This window comes from Microcebus murinus, chromosome 14 (assembly GCF_040939455.1).
Source record: "Microcebus murinus isolate Inina chromosome 14, M.murinus_Inina_mat1.0, whole genome shotgun sequence".
In the NCBI taxonomy this organism is placed as follows: Eukaryota; Metazoa; Chordata; class Mammalia; order Primates; family Cheirogaleidae; genus Microcebus; species Microcebus murinus.
In genome coordinates this window covers 44,586,672-44,605,614 of record NC_134117.1, presented here as the reverse complement: position 1 = coordinate 44,605,614, position 18,943 = coordinate 44,586,672, and the positions used below count along the sequence as shown (strand labels likewise).

Sequence of the window (18,943 nt, the reverse complement as noted above, 5' to 3'; positions counted from 1 at the left end):
ATGTAAATGCATAACTGTTAAAACAAGTTTGTTTACCACTGAATATCATTTCAAATCTCACGGCGAGTTGACACTCTCTGGGAGATACTGGTACAGTGGAAGGGAAGCTCTTCAAAGGAGCTGTTGGTAGAATTGCTACTGGTCCCACCTCTGCTAGGAGCTGGCTTGGTGACCTCAGGGAAGTCCTGTCAGGGGTACCGGTCGAGAAGGAGAGAACAACATCTCAGTGTTTCACTCAGCTCTGAAGATCCCACGGTTTCCAGAGAAACAGCTTATGTGCCTGTAGTTTTGCCTTTAACTTTACAAGTATTTTAAACATTGAGGACTAACGAATAGTATCAATGGAATGCTGTTAGTAAGATTTAGTAACTATCTTAGCTCGCCAACTAGCAGTGTAAATTACAGTAAGTACATGACGTCCTAGCTTTAAAAATAAAATCAGCCTATTCATATAGGCATTTCTGCTGGACTTCCACCGAAAGTTGTTGCCTTGTTTTGTTTTACCATTAATATGATGCACTTTCATTTCAATCAAGAAATTGTATTCAGTGTTAGTGTTTCCAGGTGAGTTTTATGCAGAAGATAGCCTTAAAAAATTGCTTCCTAAAACCCCAGCCCCGTTATTTCTCCTATGGTAAGCCACTTTCATTTTAAAAATAGATCTGTTCTATGAGACTAAAGTTGGCCCTGGTTGGTGTCCTCTTATGCAGGTTATTTAATTTAAAAATAGAACTGTCTCAGATATGTATCAACTAGTTTATGATCGTTTCTATCTGGGGTAACCTCCAAGTTCACAGTTAATTCTATCAGTTAATGTGTGGGGGCATTAGAGTCCAGTTGTGTTTTCCTCTTTGGTAAATATTATGATACAAGAGGGTTTTGTTTTTAGGTTGATAATTTCGGTGTATTTAGCTTTTGAGTTTTTTCTTAGGCTAAATTTAACTTCCCCAAGGGCTAGGGGAATTTTATAATTTTGGTGAAAAAGAGATTACCATTGGAAAGTAGTTAACATTTAACATTTCTGAAACAAGTAATCACCCCTAGACTGTTTTTAGATCAATCAAATTACTCTTTTACACAGAGCAATTTTAATTTAAAATATACTGCTACACCTTTGGGCATATTAAAACAATCATTGTTTCTGTATATTTCTGGAGAACAGGTGAACAGAAACACCATTGAACAATAACAGGTAATACTCTTTCTATTAAGGCTAAATTGCTTTAATTTTTCAGTCTTTAAATGAAATTTGATTATCTGATTTTACAAAGTGAAAATGTTTTACATTGTTGGAAAATAAATTACTATTGATTTTATGATGTTTTAAGGCCTTAACTCTAACATAGGCTTTCTTTTTGCCTTATAGATTTTTACAGATGTAATTATTTGTTTTTTTTAAAAAGTCTAGAACTTATCAGGTTATAGAAAATAAACATAAAATATGTTATATAAGTCACATACTTTTAATATTAAGTTATAACTTAAAATGATGCACTTTGTTACTTAAATAATTTGACATATTTTAAAGTTATTTTTTGAAATTGGGTTTTCTATTGGACCTGATTAAACAATGTGACATCTTAAATATTATTCTATCAAAGTTACAAGTTTCTCATCAATAAGAATGAATGATCTTTTGTAGAATTTGGCCATATAATCTTGTCTTTAAAGGTCCTGTTTTTTTTCCATCCAACCAGCAGAGAGCACTTTAGTTTGTAATATGAGTGTTGTCCATACAAATGAATACAGTCAAGACCATACTTTATCAAAGAAATAGGCAATCAGTTATCCTTAGTCACAATTTCATTCATTTCCTGACAAGTTTATTCCATCAATTTCCTAAATTTTGCACTAACTTAAACACATTTTTATAGTTTAAAACCATTATTATAATGACATTTTCTTTAAATACATTCTTGTGCTATGCCCTCAGCCAGACATTTTCATGTTAGTTGTTTTTTGAATATTTTACAATCCCAATTAATTTTTATGTGAACAGACTACATTTATTCTCGATTTTGTATCCACTTTGTTTTGTAAGAAAGTGGCTCATAATCTGTGGACACTCAATAAATACTTATTGACAAAGATTTTGGGGGGGAGATGAATCCCAATGGGGAGATTCTGCTATAGATGAATTACTATAGATGAATGAACCATCTCTTTTGCTTGCCTAGTGAGGGTTTAGGTGGGAACGTCTGACTTGAATCCACCTGCTTAGACTCATCAGCTTATGAAGAATTTGTATGAAGCGCCTCCCTCATCCTGGTCTCTCAAAAGGCTCAAGGTTCACTTGATGGAAGTCAGTGAGTGATAGCAGTGGTAAAGGGCCTCCCTGTTTCCCTGATTTCCCTATGTTTTGAATCTGAGCAAGGGTTGGATCACTGAAGAATTTGAAAGGTTTATTCTGCCATGTTAGGATTTTCTGCCTTTTATTGCATGACACGAGGAATGTCACTAAATAGCAGTGGAATGGGAAATGTGGTTAAGTAGCAGTTCAGAGTCTGAACAGAAACGTGGACCATGGGGATTAGATGCCCAACAGCATTTGGAATTCCGGCCACACCAGGCTTACTGAGATGCCTGTTAGTGCAATGTGCAAATCTTGCAGTAGATAGTAGCTCAGACAGCTAACCCACAGCTGGTAAAATCCACGTGGCTCTCTGAAGGGTTCATTGACGGCCTGTCCCTGGTGTGCTCGGGCATGGGGAAGCCATCTCAAGCATTCCTCATACTCATGTCTTTCTAGGGAGACAGGGAAGGAATATTGGTTGAATGTAGATACAAATCCCCTTTGTACAGTAGGTAAAGAATGGGAAATACTTCAGCCTAAACAGATCTGCCCTTTCGGCTCAATATTTTAGCATCATTTCCTCAAATCAATGTTAAGTCCTTTCAAACACACCACTGAAATTAGTCCTCTGTGACTTGTTTTTCCCTGGTTGACTGTGCTTCATATTTATTCCAATCCCATTTCTCATGAATAAAAATGTTAATATTCATTTGAATTCTGTGTTTTCTTAATAAAAAGTATTAGAGGGAGGAACTAATATGATTTATTCCTGGTTCCTGGCTCCCTAGGAATGGACCTGAACCTGCTCTCCACTTCGTTCTCCATTTCCTGTGTATTTCCCCTTTTCTACCCTATACCTGTGTTCATCATCTGCTCAAAGTGACCTGTTTTGACTTTGGTGGTTGCCTGTGGTGGCTCCCAGACCCTTATTCTACCTTGAATCAGATGTATCTGGCACGTGTCAAAAGATGCTTAAATGAGAGCTCAGGATAATAGTTCAGCCGTGTTTAAATGGACGGAAGGCATGGTGAGGGAGTTTCCACCACCCAGGTATGATGTCCCCCAGATACCCAGAAAATATCCAGGAGCCTGGGGCTCAGGGTGGCATGCAGCATGGAGTGTGGCCACAGTGTTTGGTCAGGGCAGCTGGGCAGTGTGTAATGTGATCTGAGACCTGCACTGCCCTAAACACAGTCAAGAAGCACAGAGTGTTTCTGCCCCAGAAACAGCAGCTTTGCTCTTAGTATTTCCTGAATATTCTGAAGGGTGTCTTGTTGGTTGGTTGGTTGGTTGGTTGGTTGGTGGTTATGTTCCTGGAAGTAAACCAATGCTGAGATATGAATAATGGCAAATTGGGTATGGGGCTTTCTGTAACAAACTCTTCTGTATAAATCCTTAGCTGAAGAATGGCAAGTTGCCCATCTTTTTTGCTTAGCACATAAAAAAAAAAAAAAAAAAGTAATCGGCGAGAAAACCTAGCCTGTGATGTGACTTCTCTAGCTGGTAGTGGGTCTCTTTTATTGTTTGAGTCACTGAGTGTTTTACAAACCAGTAACCTGATCTTTTATCACTCTCCCCACCGCCGCCTCCTCCGGTATGCCCGATGCATTCAACACATGTGTTCACATGGGAGGCGAGCAGCACGGAGAGCAATTTACATTCAGCCTCCCAGTCTGCTAGAAGCAGCAAATCAGCCCCTGGGAAGGCTTCGGAGACTTGTCAGCAGTCTGTAGCTTATTTCTGTGTGTGTGAGGGTGTGTGTGTGTCTCTCTCTCTCTCCCCCCACCCCCTCTCACCATTTCCAGGCTGGGATCACTGTGGAGGAACAAGCAACAGAGTCTTGTCAAGATCTCATCTCAGGGTAATGATTAGTTAAAAAAAAAAATGAAAGGCTAAAATATTGATTTTCTTTAGAAGAATAATTGACTGTTTGATGTAGAGAACACCCAGTTTCTTCCCGAGGAAAGCCGAGCAGGGCTACGTTAGCAGCCGCGTCTCTGACAGCAGCAGGGGCTGGGTTTAAGCAGCGGCTGCTTTGCCCGAGGATCACCCGTAAATGGACTTTGGTCTCGATGCTTTGACTCTTTGTGGTGGCTTTGGATGTTGGAATACAGGCGGTGATCTCCCGTCTTTTATAAACTCACCTGATTTAAAGGAAAGATGAGTGAAGAACCAAAGGAGAAAAATGCAAAACCTGCTCATAGGAAAAGGAAAGGGAAAAAGGTAAGAAATGAATAAGCAACATGTTCTCTTCATTGTTCTCTGGCTCTCGGGAGGAAGTGATCTTTAAGGCTGTATTTTTTTTAAGAGACTGGCTTTAGCTTTTTTAGAAGCTGCTAGAATCAGAATGCTTTTGTTTTTCTGGTCTATTATTGGGTGTGTTCTGTGTTGGAGAAAAATCATCACAACTCGGATACATTGCTAAAATATTTAAACAGTTAAGTATAGTCATTTAGATTTCAGTGAAGTGGTGTGTTTTTCATAGTGATATTCAGGATTATTAAGTAAACACATGTCCTAATTATGTGGGTGGGTGTTTTTCCCCCCCTTTAAATTTTACAGAATGCTTGTTAATCAACAGGGTACAATTACTAATGAACATTATTATGCTATAGATGCTTAGCTTTGACACATATTTTAGGCAAACTTAGGGAAACCTGTAGTTATACTTTAAAATTACAGCATGGTGGTGAACTCCATTTTAATTATTGATCACTTTATGGCTGACAAACCTCAGATTTGCATTCAACCCTGCAGTTGTACAGACATATGCCTAATTTTTCCATTATAATTCATAAAATTAATTTTATTTCCATGTAAATTAAAGGATAATCAATATGTCAATAAATGATCATGGTAAACCTGTAGATTCATTTTGGTTTCCTTGAATGTGTGCATCTTAAAATGTGTTCCTAACTTTTTAATACATGTTGAAATGGGGAAAAAAGATAATTTCCTAGGTCTGGCATTTGTTTTTGATCCACTGTGGTTTATAAATTGTCTTGGTTTTAGGGTGTGCCACCAATGGAAAAGACAGTTGTACATCTGCAACAAAGAAAAACAAATTTCTAAAATTAGATTATACTTCATAGCTATTTAATGAAAATGGGTCCTCTGTTTTTAAATCCTCAACCAAATCTTCAGATATTATGTTTTACTTATGAGGACTGTTTTATGTATAATTGTGCTTCTTTAATATGCCTCCTTGGCCCAATGTAATGTATGCTCAGCCAGTGGACACATAGAGAATGGTTGGTTGTAGTGGAGAAGATAAAGATTTCAACTACTCATGGAATATAACAGACATTTAAAAATTTTTTCATAACCTATTTATTATTTATGGAAAGATTCATTTGGCTACGATGTTCTTAAAGGAGCTGCTATCAGCAGACTACCCTGAGGGCATGCCTATGTGCATGCCAACATTCTAGGGCAGTGGTTCAACGTCCTCCAGATAGTGAAGCTGTGCAGACTGGTTATAGTCAGTCTTGACTTCTTGTGCATTGTTTCAGGAGGGGTTAATGATAGTGCGAAGGTGCTAGCCTGATTTCCCAAGGGAGCAGGTCTCAGCTGCACAGCACAAATCATTTGTTTAATGCCTAGCATAGTGGTGCTGATGTCAAGGAAAACTGTCAGTTTTGCTCATGTTTATGAGATATGGCCTTAAGTGTCTGACAGGCTCCACCATGATTCTGAACACAGAGTGTCACAGAGAGCCCAGACAGACACATGAGCCACGACAGTGCAATCCAGATTAAAGTGAGCAGTGGCCTGGTCAGTTATAAATCATGGAGCTTTCATGTAGAATCCTTTAACCTGGGTTTATTTTCTCTCCACCTTGAGTTTTCCCCAGCTCTGTTCCCTTTCTCCTCATATAAGATTGTCCTGCTCAGAGCACAGTATTAAGCCAGTTGCTTTGAGTCCTTCTCCCTTTATTCCACACTCTCCCAACTGCTTCCAGGGCATTCTTTATGAAAACCTTGATTATCACACTCTGCCCAGTACCTTCTGAACAACTTACTATCTGCTCAGTAAAATCCAAATTCCTGACCATGAGGCTTGAAACCCTTCATGATGTAACCTGCACCCACATCTCAGGTTTTTTCCCCCTCACCTTATTTCATATCTGACCCTATCCAGCCAGGATGGAGTTCTTACTAGTCCCTGAATTGAACCATTTCTTCTGATGCTTGTCTTCTGTCCATTTCAAAAGCATTCCTATACCAGCCCGCTTGGTAAAATCCTACCCATCCTTGAAGGTCAAAAGCCCAGATCTTGCCCTCTTCTTGAATCTCTTGATTCACTCTAGTTAGAACTGTCAATCAGCTGCTGGATGTGCTGTCATGCCCTTAACTGTCATGCTACTCGTTTTCAAGTTAATCAGGCACCTGCCTTGTTCTCTTGATCACATTGAACCTCCCGGTGTTCACTTCAGGAAGCACTCAGCCTGCTGTCTTGTATGCAGTTGATGCCAAATAAATGTCCCATTGCATTATCACTACCAGTTTACCAGAGTTCCCTAAGAATTTTCACTAATAGAGAAGATACATATCAAATAGGAGATACCTTTTAAATGAGTAGATCTGTCTTTTCGTATTTTCTGGGAAAAGGATATACTGTTTTATTGTTGGTTTGTGTTATAAGAGCGTGTGTGTGTTTGTGTTTATATACGTATATGTATATGTATTCTTTCATTCTGAAGCAAATATTCCAGGTTTCTGGGTGTTCCAGATGACCTATGCTGCAGCAGTAGTGGGTGTGGCCAAATAAAAGCATTTTAGGTGGGAAACATATGCAACCTGCCAAACTCTGTGGCAACAAACTCCCCAAATATTTAAAATATTTCCTAGTTATATATGGAATTAATATAAAATTCAGTGTTAAGGCCCTTTTTGTATAGGAATATATCTCAAAATGGCCTTTAAAATTATGTGTTGGTGTTTTCAGAAGAACAGATCACATGATTAGGGGATTTGGGTATAAAGTCTCCCATGAGACGTTTAGTATTGAGTCAGCAAGATAAATGTGATGGAATTATATTATTCCTCTATTGGCACATAGTACTTTTGTATTTTGACCAGGAAGATAACAACTCAAGTTGGTGTTAGGAAATGCTTTTCCTAATAATTTCTATAATTTGTTCTGGAATGGGAAGAGGGTGTGTGTGTGTGTGTTCATATCCCACAGCTATTTATCTTGCCTTAGGCTAGTTATAGAAGAAGAATTTACTAAAAATCAGGAAACCTGAGTTCTATTCTAGTCCTGCTTCTAATTTGATATCTTGCCTTGAATAGAGCAATCAAACTCCTTATCTATAAAACAGGGATCATATACTTGGTGAAGCTACCAGGGATATTATGAAAGTATAAGAAAATAAATAAATTACCAAAATTCTGCTAATCAGTAAAACCATATTTTTACAGAGATTTTAAAGCAATAGCACCTACACTCCAAGTAGTTGTCATGGTGGAATTTTAAACTTCACATGGAGTCACTGACCCTACACAAGAAATGACACATGAGGACATATTGCCCCATCTAATCTTGTACTGTGGAAGGGCTTAGTTTAGCCAGCCACCAAAGATAAATTGGAAAACGTGACCCTTGAGGCTTTAGTTTCTTTAGCACTTGGCACCTTTAGCACCTTTAGCAACTTGGGCTGCTTGGGCTACCATAACAGAATACCAAAGACTGGCTGGTTTAAACAATAGAGATTTATTTTCTCACAGTTCTGGTGACCAAGACTGAGATCAGGGTCCCAGTGTGGTCAGGGTCTGGTAAGGGGTGTCTTCGTGGCTTCTCACTGCGTGATCACATGGCCGTTCTTCAGTGCATGCCCATGGAAAAAAAGAGATCTCTTTTTTCTTATGGGCCACCAATTTGATCATATTAGGACCTTATCATGATGACTTTATTTTATCTTTACCACATCCTAAAAGCCCTGTCTACAAATACAGTCATCCTGAGGGTTAGGGTTTCAACATATGAATTTGGAGTATTGAGGGGAGACAAAATGTAGTCCTTAGCAGCATGCAGAGAAAGGGTATACTATCCAGGTTCCCAACTTGGTTATGCCTAGTAGGTCATATGATGGTAACTGAAGTTCCTTCTATTAATTTAGTTCATTCAGCAGATGCTATGCAGTGGGGAGCTTTCAATGACTGGGCCAGACCCAGCTACCTTGGGGATATTACTGGTTTGGTTCCAGACCACTGCAATAAAATGGATATCTCAATAAAATGAGTCACACAATTTTTTTGGTTTCCTGGTGCATATAAAAGTTATACTTACACTATACTGTAGCCTATTAAGTATGCAATGGAATTTTGTTTAACAAAACAGTGTACGTACCTTAATTAAAAAGGTACGTACAGTGTACGTACCTTCTGAAAAATGCTAACGATAATTTGAACCTTCAGCAAGTCATAATCTTTTTGCTGATGGAAGGGTCTTGCCTGGATGTTGATGGCCGCTGACTGATCAGGGTGGTGGTTGCTGAAGGTTGGGGTGGCTGTGGCAATTTCTGAAAATAAGACAACAATGAAGTTTGCCCCATCAATTGACTCTTACTTTCACAAAAGATTTCTCTGTAGTATGCAGTGCTATTTGATAGCATTTTACCCACAGTAGAAACTCTTTCAAAATTGCAGTTGATCCTCTCAAACATGGTCACTGCTTTACTAACTAAGTTTATATCGTATGCTAAATCCTTTGTTGTCATTTCAACAGTGTTCACAGCATCTTCACCAGGAGTAGGTTCCATCTCAAGAAACCACTTTCTTTGCTCATCCATGAGAAGCAACTCCTTATTTGTTCAAGTTTTATAATGAAATTGCAGCAATTCAGTCACATCTTCAAGCTCCGCTTCTAACTCTAATTCTCATGCTGTTTCCACCACATCTGCAGTGACTTCCCCCACTGGAATCTTGAACCCCTGAAAGTCATTCTTGATGACTGGAATCCACTTCTTCCAAACTCCTGTTAATGTTGATATTTTGACCTTTCATGAATCATGAATGTACCTAATGGCAATCAGACTAGTGAATCCTTTCAAGAAGGTTTTCAATTTACTTTGCCCAGATCCCTCAGAGGAATCACTGTGTATGGCAACTATTGCCTTACAGAATGTACTTCTTAAATAATAAGAAGTTGAAATCACACCTTGATCCATGGGCTGCAGAATGGATGTTGTGTTAGCAGGCATGAAAACAATATTCATCTCCTTGTATATCTCCATCACAGCTCTTGGGTGACCAGGTGTATTGCCAATGAGCAGTATTTTTTGAAAGGAATCTTTTTTTTTCTGAGCAGTAGGTCTTAACAGTGTCCTTAAAATATTCAGCAAACCATACCTTAGATGGATGTGCTATTATCCAGGCTTTATTGTTCCATTTCTGGAGCACAGACAGAATAGGTTTAGCATCATTCTTAAGGGCCCTAGGATTTTTTTAATGGTAAGGGAGCATTGGCTTCAACTCAAAGTCACTATCTGTGTTTGCCCCTAATAAGAGTCAGCCTATCCTTTGAAGCTAAAGACAGGCTTTAACTTTTTCTCTGTAGCTATGACAGTTATAGGTGACAGCTTCCTCCAATACCGTATAAAGCTGTTTCATCTACGTCGAAAATCTATTGTTTAGCATAGCTACCTTTATCAATTACTGTAGCTAGATCTTCTGGATAACTTGCTGGAGCTTCTAAGTCAGCATTTGCTTCTTCATCTGGCACTTTTACATCATGGAGACAGCTTCTTTCTCTAAATCTCATAAACTAGCCTTTGCCACCTTTGGACTGTTCTGCAGTTTCCTCACCTCTCTCACCTTCATAGAATTGAAGAGAATTATAGCTTTGCTCTACATTAGCTTTAATTTAAAGAAATGTGGCTGGTCTGATCTTCTATCTAGACCACTCAACCTTTCTCCGTAACAGCAATAAAGCTGATTTGTTTGCTCATCATCTTTGTGTTCTGGAATATCACTTTTAATAATTGCTTCAAGAACTTTTCATTTGTGTTTATAACTTGGCTATTTGGTGTAAGAGCCCCAGTTTTCAGCCTTTTGGCATGCCTTCCTTAGGAAGCTTAATCATTTCTAGCTTTTGATTTAAAGTAAGAGATCCGTGAGTTTTCCTTTCACTCGAACACTTAGAGGCCATTGTAGGATTATCAATTGTCATAATTTTAGTATCTTTGTGTTTCAGGGAATAGGGAGGCCCAGGAAGGAGGAGAGAGATGGGAGAACAGCTGGTCGTTCTCCAGCTGTGTGAAGCAGTTACAACTCACACATTTATTGATCAAGTTCTCCGTCATATATGGGGACAATTCATGCTTCCTCAAAACAATTAAAATAGTAACACTGATCACATATCACCATCACAAATATAATAATAATGAAAAAGTTTGAAGTTTGGGAGAATTACTTAAATGTGACATAAAGACACAGGAAGTGAGCACATGCTGTTAGAAAAATGGCACTGATCAACTTGCTCAATGCTGGGTTGCTATACCTCTTCAATTTGTAAAAAATGCAGTATCTGCAAAGCACAATAAAATGAAGGATGCCTGTATGTCAAACCAATCTGTGTAGAAAGTGTTAAGGGCACCAAATAAAGCTAAGTTCAGGTTCTATTGGTGGCAGGAAGGAGGGGGAGTGATAAATTCCATTTAGAGGAAGAAGTCTGGAAAAGCTAGAGGAAGTTGTGCTTGTGTTGATATTAATAAGATGTGGTCCCAAATGACGCATCCAGGTTCCTAAGTGAGCCTTCCACTTAGAAAAAGTGGGGTAAGAGAGAGTGGTTTGGAGCAGGCTGTGTGCTTAGGAATCTAAGCATTGTATATTTGGAGTGTGGAGTGCAGGGATGTTTTATGGCAAGACGTGAGAACGGAGAAAGCCAGGACCATCTCAAGGAATCTGAGCTAAAGACCTCTTTTTTGTCCTGGGGTTCACCAAAAGGCTCTGAGCAGGTGAACATTGAGGTCAGATTTACTTTGTAGAAAAACATCCCTTCTATTTGGTAGACATGCCAGGTGTTTACTTTTGTATCATCATTCTATGTGGTAGGAATATATGTTTCACTGGACTAGGAATATATACTGCCAATGATTATAGAGAACTTGGATACTTGAATATTTTATTGTGTGTGTGTTTTTTTAAGGGCAAACTGGAGAAAAATGTTTAGATACTTAGGACTCTATAAGGTAATGAATATCATTATAGTGAGTTTGCTTACTGTCTTGGGAAGTTCAGAAAAGGGATTGTCACCATTTTAGTTGAGTTGCCTTTTCCATGTTAAGAATACAAAACAACTTGCCTTATTTAAGCTAGGTTTCATGGTTGTGTTTCTTCTGAAGGTGGACTTCATAAATTTCTCTCCTTATCCCAGACTGCCACAGGCTTGCCTTATGTGTGTCGAGCTGTACTGTTGTTTCTTCTCTAACGAAGCTTAAATAATCCAAATGTGTATTCATTTTTTAAGGAAGAGTCAAAGAAATGTCCATTTCTCATTTTCATTCAGTATTCCTAATGCTGCTAGAATTTCATTGTCGTATTCCTCTTTTCTGGTCCTAGGATCTTTGATTAGGGTACATTGAGTGCACCATACCCTCTTACTCAGTTAAGTGGTGGTGTGCCGGCAAACCTTGAGCACATGGCAGTTGCATTGACCTGTAATTTTCATTCTTGTGTTTGGACATTGCCTAATTTGCTGGCTAGTGCTCTATAGGCAAATGACCTCTCGAAGTCTTTTGTGTTGAGTAGGGTGATTTGAGTAATGGTTTACTGAGCATGATCACATGTTCAGTACATTGTTACTTCTCTTGATAGATTCCATATCAAGTGGCTGTTATATCTTTTTCCATTTCACTTTATATATCGTTGTCCAATGTTTTTTCTCTTAGTCTTATATACCTAGAACTTAAAACATTTTATCTCCTTCGTTGTTAATCTGATCAACTTTATAGCTAATAGGCACTTAAAACGATTCAGTGTTTTGTGCATGCACATCCATGAAACAGAAAGTTTGACTCCTCCGATAATTAATTTGTAATGCTATTTTCTTGAACTCAGCATTGGAGTTTGATCATTTTAGTACAACAATTTCCGTGTTGTCTTTGTGCAAGATAATTGTGCATTTGGAACTTTCTTTTTGTAGGGACAGATTGAATGGATTAATAGAACCTGGGATATTATTTCTTAATGTAGGAATTTCATAAAATAATAGACTGTTAATATAATATCACCTTTTAAAAATCAAATTTAGTACGGCAGGTTTACCTAGAGATTTTCTTCAAATTTTTTGTTAGAAAAAGGGCAGGAAAAACTTGATATAAATTTATTTTATGTATAGCAGCCTTCGTATGTGGACTCTGAGCAGGGTTTTCAAGTGAAGAACTGATATTCCCATAGGTTTATAAAATCCCTTCTCCATAATCCCAAAATGAAAAACGAAGATTTTTTTCCTAACTACTTTGGCGGCAAAATCTGACCCGACATGAACTCATTTGGCAGCAAAACCCAATCTGACCTTATGCGAAGCTATTTATAGTCTTTATCCTACTTAGTGTGAATATTCGTATGTTTTGCTATGGAAGTAAAAATTCTTTGCTTAAGGGCTGCTTCCCCATGGCACTGCTGTGGATGTCCGTAATATTCATGTTTACCTTTCTAAAATCTGAAAAATTCTGAATTCCAAAGTTTTCTGGCTGCAAAAATTTCAGATAATGGATGGCGAGTCTGTACTGAGTTTTGAACTGGGAGCCATGAGGAGCCAGTGTGGTGGAAGGTTAGCTTGGGGGGAGGGGGGAGGCGCTTGTTTTTGTCCTTAATAAATTCCAGATAAAGTGTCATTCTGTAATGCCACGCGATATAGCAAAGGTCCATAATGCAGTTTTCAGTCTTGTGGGAAAAATCACTTCCAGGAGCGTTCTAACAGAAAATTGCTTGCTTAGTAATAAATCAGAATATTTGGATTGGTTGGTTTTAAAAATGATATTTATGAAGCTTGTTTTTTTTTTAAAGTAATGAATGTGGTTTATGAATAATAATAAGAAAAATAGGGTCTTCCTCACTGTTTCAGAAACTCTGAATTTTTTGTTGCTCATGATCATTTGATGAGGTTAAAAAAACCCTCTGCTATATAGTTTCTGAAAGAATATAGACTTTGTGGAAATAATTGATTGAATCATTGTATCTACTTTTCAAAAAATAATGTTAGTCCTATGAATGATAATTAATTGCCCACAATTAGCACATAAAGTGGCTTTTTCTGTCATCCATCTTAAATAAATATTCCCATTTATGAGTGTGTTTTTTACACAACTTGATTTTTAGAAGTGTTCACTGTATTTTTTTCTCTCTGTTATGCATCATCATAAAGATGATGTGATTTATTCCATGGCTATGTTAATAGCCTAAAATGTAGAAATTTCTTTCAACTTCTTGTTCCTCTATTATTTTACAACTTTGGTCATTGAAATCCATCGATCCTCCCATCATCAGGGAAGTAATAGGTACAAAACATATTTAAAACATACTGCCATAAGACAGATCTTTAATATTAGTAGAGATACCAGCTGATATGCTAGCTTGAACAGAGTCCTTAAGAAAACAAAACTCTAAATCATTTGTGAAGTTTTAATGCATGAGAGGAATGTAGATTGTGAAACTTTGAACATAATTAAGCAGTTTGCCGAACGCAGGCTCTGTAAACTGCCATCCTTCACTCCCAACTCCCTAGTCTTTTAAATTATATGTTCCATAAGATACGTTTGTCAGGCATTTCTGCTGTGTGTGTGTTTTAAAATGAGGTGTAATCATGCAAAACTATTTAATAGATTTTTCATCATTTGGTTCTGCCTCAAGGACATACCATTTATTCCTTCAACAGATATTTTTTGAGCACTTACTATTCTAGGTGCAAGGAACACATGAGGAAACAAGACAGACCGTAAACATACCCAGTGGATAACTAGTGATAAATTAATGTGAAAATCACACCAGAAGCTGCTACAATGGAGAGAGACCAGGGCTCAAAGAAGGGGCAGTTCATATAGCCAGGGTGGCCAGGGAGGGCTTTGCTGAGAAGGTGACCCCTGAGTGATGGCTGTGCTCGGTCACGACAGGGACTCGGTCAGCTCTGGAGAGAGGACATTTCAGGAGAAAGGCACTGCTTGGGGAAAAGGCCTGTGGTGCTCAGGCTCTGAGGAAGGGACATCACTTGGCCTCATAATGGACTCCCCCAGGTGACATGAACTTTATAGATTTCTTCACACAGTCCTCAAATGTGTTTTTTTTATTTTCCTTCCCAGAATTCAACCAATGTTTTGTGAGGAGTTTTAAAGGTAAGGAATTACATTTTAGGGAGTCAGCTGAGGTTACACAATACCCGAATAATATAGCACCCAGTGAATTTTTGCTGAGTGAATGAATGATGAATATTTATTCTACTTCCTACTTTCCCTTCTGAGCTACTCATTGTTAGCCACTGTGACTTACAGTGAGGAATTTAAAAATTTCTTACAGAAAACTACATCTATCACCCATATAACAATTACTTTTCCCCTAGGTACACAGTCTGCTTGATAAAACAAATACAAATAAAGGCACATATCAGAAAATCAGTAAACCTTGATATGATGTTGAGCATGATAATGTTTACAGATGTTGTCTAGGCAGCCTATGAAATACTACCTTAGAATACAGCCTCCACTACTCCACACATTCGTGTTATATTTAATGTCAACATTTTGTGTGTACTTAATGAAAAATTAAGCAATAATCGTAGCAAACCACACTAATTCCTTTAAACAAAGCTTAACCTCAAGATAATTTATCTGGGAACATTGTGCAATTTCCCCTTGTTATTTTCATGATGCTAACTTATTTAGTCTTTACACACACTGATTTCACCACTAGATAGTTTACCTTGACATTTTACATGATTGAAAAATCTCTTTGGAATATTTTCATAATATCTTGAATGATAGTTTCCCTGTTTTCCAATCCAGTTCATTTTAACATAGAAGGAACATCGAAAATACATACAGAAGTTGAACCACAGTGGCCCGAATGTTAATGAAAAATGTTGTGTGTTTAATTACAGGTGATTAAGTAAATCACGTATTCAAGTAAATATTTATGAATAACTTCAAAGTTTCTTTTTACAGACAAAGCAACTGTGGCTTTGATTTTATGGGTTCCCACCCCACTTCCCCCACAAAGATGTTTATCAGAAATTTAATGGATTTCCTCCTACTCTACATGTGGGGTCATTTCGCTCAATCTGTTGTTTTGGACAAATACAGAAGTTCAGGAGATAGCTTGGTTTCAGATATTCAAAGTTCCCTGTTCTGAACCATTCAACAGGGCTCTCCATCTACAACTGTGCTCTATGTCTTAAAATTGAAAAAAAAAATACATAGGGCATTTATGAAGTTAGAATAGCAATAATAAGTTCCAGATTCCAGCCTTGCTTTTGAAAAGTTTTCTAGACCTGGCTTTTGATGAATTCGATTATGCAAATGTGCTTGAAGTGGGTGCTTGTAACTTATATCAACACATTAGCCCTTAATTGAGGAGTTTTCACTGTCTTTCATAGAATTTTGCTATTTCGCAGGATATCTAGAACAAAGCTCTAAAAAGGAAGAAAGGCCCTCTATGTTATCAGTATAAATAAATTTAAAGCAAGAAATTTTAAGAAAGCATTTAGATAATGAGGCTCTGTTTCATTGAAATTACAAAGTTATCAAGATGTAAAAATGACAAAATATTAATTGCTTAAATTAGTGATAAGTTTTCTCTCAGTAGTTCCACTTGAAGAAAATGCTTTTAATACTAGTTCCTTCTCTTTGTAAAAGGTTTTTTTGGAGATAAACTTTAGGGATTATATGTTATAAACATGCCAGTCAATTATGTATTTCTTTTTAGATAGTAAGTATACTGACGTAGCTGTATTAAACTAAAATATCAACACATGCCTTTATCTGCTACTTCAAAAGCTTTTCTATAATCTTTAAAGTGGAGATTCTTCTAAAAATATTTTAATCGTGGGCTTATGGTCAAAGGAAAATACTTTGCATGGTGAACTGGCAAGAACAGACTGGAATCATGGACACTAGAGTTTCATTCCTTGTACCTCCATTTCCTAGCTATTCAAAGTTAAAAATTACTTAAACTTGCTAAGTCCTTGTTTTTGTAAAATGGAGATATTTTGCTTACCTAGAGGTTTAATGTGAGGATTAGAAACAGTGTATGTCAGGCAGCAGCGCAGTTTTTGGCAAAAAGTAGGAATATAGTAGAGAGTAGCTATCATTCTCATTACTGTTGAAAGCATTGCTCGCGTAAGATTTGTTTTCGTGCCTCTCATTACCTATGAAAGAAAGCCAATTTGTGGGGATGTAATTACAGTTCCTTGTCTCCCCAAATCAGGATTTTTATCATCTTACTATGACTTGCATTCTTTTCTTCTTTACAAATCAGAGTAATTTGTTCCATGATGGCAAAAATTAATTTGTAATGTTGATTCTCTTCCTCCTTAATAAGAAAACTAGAAATTCTTCTTCCAATCTGTTCAAAAATTGTCATTTTAAACCATTTTAGAAAATTATATATTTATCTCTAGGGAAATTTTGATTTTGGAACAAATTTATGGAACATATTGCATTATATAATTGCAAGAATTGGCTGAGATAGTTCATTATATATTTGTGTTACATTAACTTCTGATGGAACATGTTAAAATTGGTATTATTAACATGGGTATATCAACATAACAGTGTACATTTTACTCTTATGTTTGTGCTTTTAAAATCCTTGGCACTCCGTATTTTATTTAACGGTTTAGGATGAGGGAACGGGGCGGTATATGAGAGAGAACAATGCATTGTGGGTCTAAAGTCTTGGTTGTCATCTTGGCTCTTTTTTTTTTTTTTTTTTTTTTATTTTGGCATATTATTATGGGGGTACAGATTTTAAGGTTTCAATAAATGCCCATTTCCCCCCTCCCCCCAAAAGTCTGAGTCTCCATCATGACCATCCCCCAGATGGTGCACATCTCACTCATTATGTATGTATATACCCGCCCCCCTCCCACCTGCCCAATACCCTATTACTGTAGTACCTATGTGTCCACTTAGGTGCTAGTCAGTTAATACCAGTTTTCTGGCTCTTAATAGGAGAAAGAGGCAGTGTGCTGGAAGTGACATGAGATTCAAAATCAGGTGACACAGTTCCCCATTGCCATTTCCTTACAATAGTGTGACATGCACAAACCACAAACATTAGTGCCCTCTGTCCTGGATACCCAGCACCTATTTCACATTGCTACAATCTCACACACTGAATTTACCACACTGCTGGTAATGTTAAGGTAATATACATAAAAACGTAAAAAATGTTCATTGAGTTTACTGTGTGACCTTGAATGGAAACTCCCATTTTCTAATATCTGAAACATAGTGGAACCAGATAATATCTATGGCCCTTATGGGTTTTAAGACACTACTTTCTATGAAACATATTGAATTCATATTTTCAAAGCAGTGGGGTAGTAAGTGGGATTTAACGTGTTGCTGTGCTTTTGCCAGAGGGAGCACAATACCTATGAGACTCTCTTCTCTGCAGTTGTTGTCTTCCGTTCAACGTCTCTAACTCTATTTTGCCTCTAACAATATAGACACCTTATTTACTGCTTTGCATTCTAGTTTTTGTGTTTTTATAATTGAGGTGCAAAGAAAACAAGGAACATTTTCTAATCTTTTCACCTGTCAGGTAGTATTTCAGTTGCCATTCTATTGTATTTAACAACAACAACATGGTGAAACATTCTGAATTTAAAATCTGATAGCTAAAGTAATTTTTTTTTTTTTTTTTGAGACAGAATCTCACTTGAGCGAGTGCCGTGGCGTCAGCCTAGTTCACAGCAACCTCAAAGTCCTGGGCTCAAGCAATCCTGCTGCCTCAGCCTCCCAAGTAGCTGGGACTACAGGCATGCGCCACCATGCCCGGCTAATTTTTTCTATAAATATTAGTTGGCCAATTAATTTCTTTCTATTTATAGTAGAGATGGCGTCTCGCTCTTGCTCAGGCTGGTTTCGAACTCCTGACCTTGAGCAATCCGTCCGCCTCGGCCTCCCAGAGTGCTAGGATTACAGGCGTGAGCCACCGCACCTTGCCTAAAGTAATTTTTAAAAGAATGTCCTGTTTAATGGCAAAATAAGTAGTTGGGACTCTTTCCTTTCTGGGCCTTTCATACAACTTACCTCAGGGAGGATTTGTGAATTGCTTATGTCTAGATCACAGATAATTTCTCACTCTGCTGTTGTGGCAAAATCTCATAAAATTTACGTTATAACCACTTTAAAATATACAATTCAGTGACATTGACTATGTTCTCAATGTTGTGTAACCATCACCACTATCTAGTTCTAGAACTTTCACACCCAAATAGAAGCCCTAGAATATTAAGCAGTCAATCTCTATTCCTCCCCACCCTCCGCCCCTTCCCCAGCTCTGACAACCTCAATCTGCTTTCTTTTTCTATGGATTTGCCTGTTGTGTATATATCATATGAACAGAATCATACAATATTGTCCTTTTGTGTCTCACTTCTTTCACTTGGCACGTTTTCAGTGTTCATCCATGTTGTCACATGTATCAG

The 18,943-nt window shown here is 37.6% G+C and overlaps 1 long non-coding RNA gene across 1 annotated transcript; it reads right to left on the bottom strand.

Annotated features, from left to right (window-relative positions):
• Positions 1–2,660: 2,660 nt before the first annotated feature.
• Positions 2,661–18,625, bottom strand: LOC142875543 (uncharacterized). The gene is made up of 3 exons (XR_012922899.1): positions 18,546–18,625; positions 4,438–4,487; positions 2,661–2,745 (listed from the first exon to the last, which is right to left on the bottom strand). It is a non-coding gene; the product is annotated as an uncharacterized LOC142875543 (long non-coding RNA).
• Between the last annotated feature and the right edge of the window lie 318 nt (positions 18,626–18,943).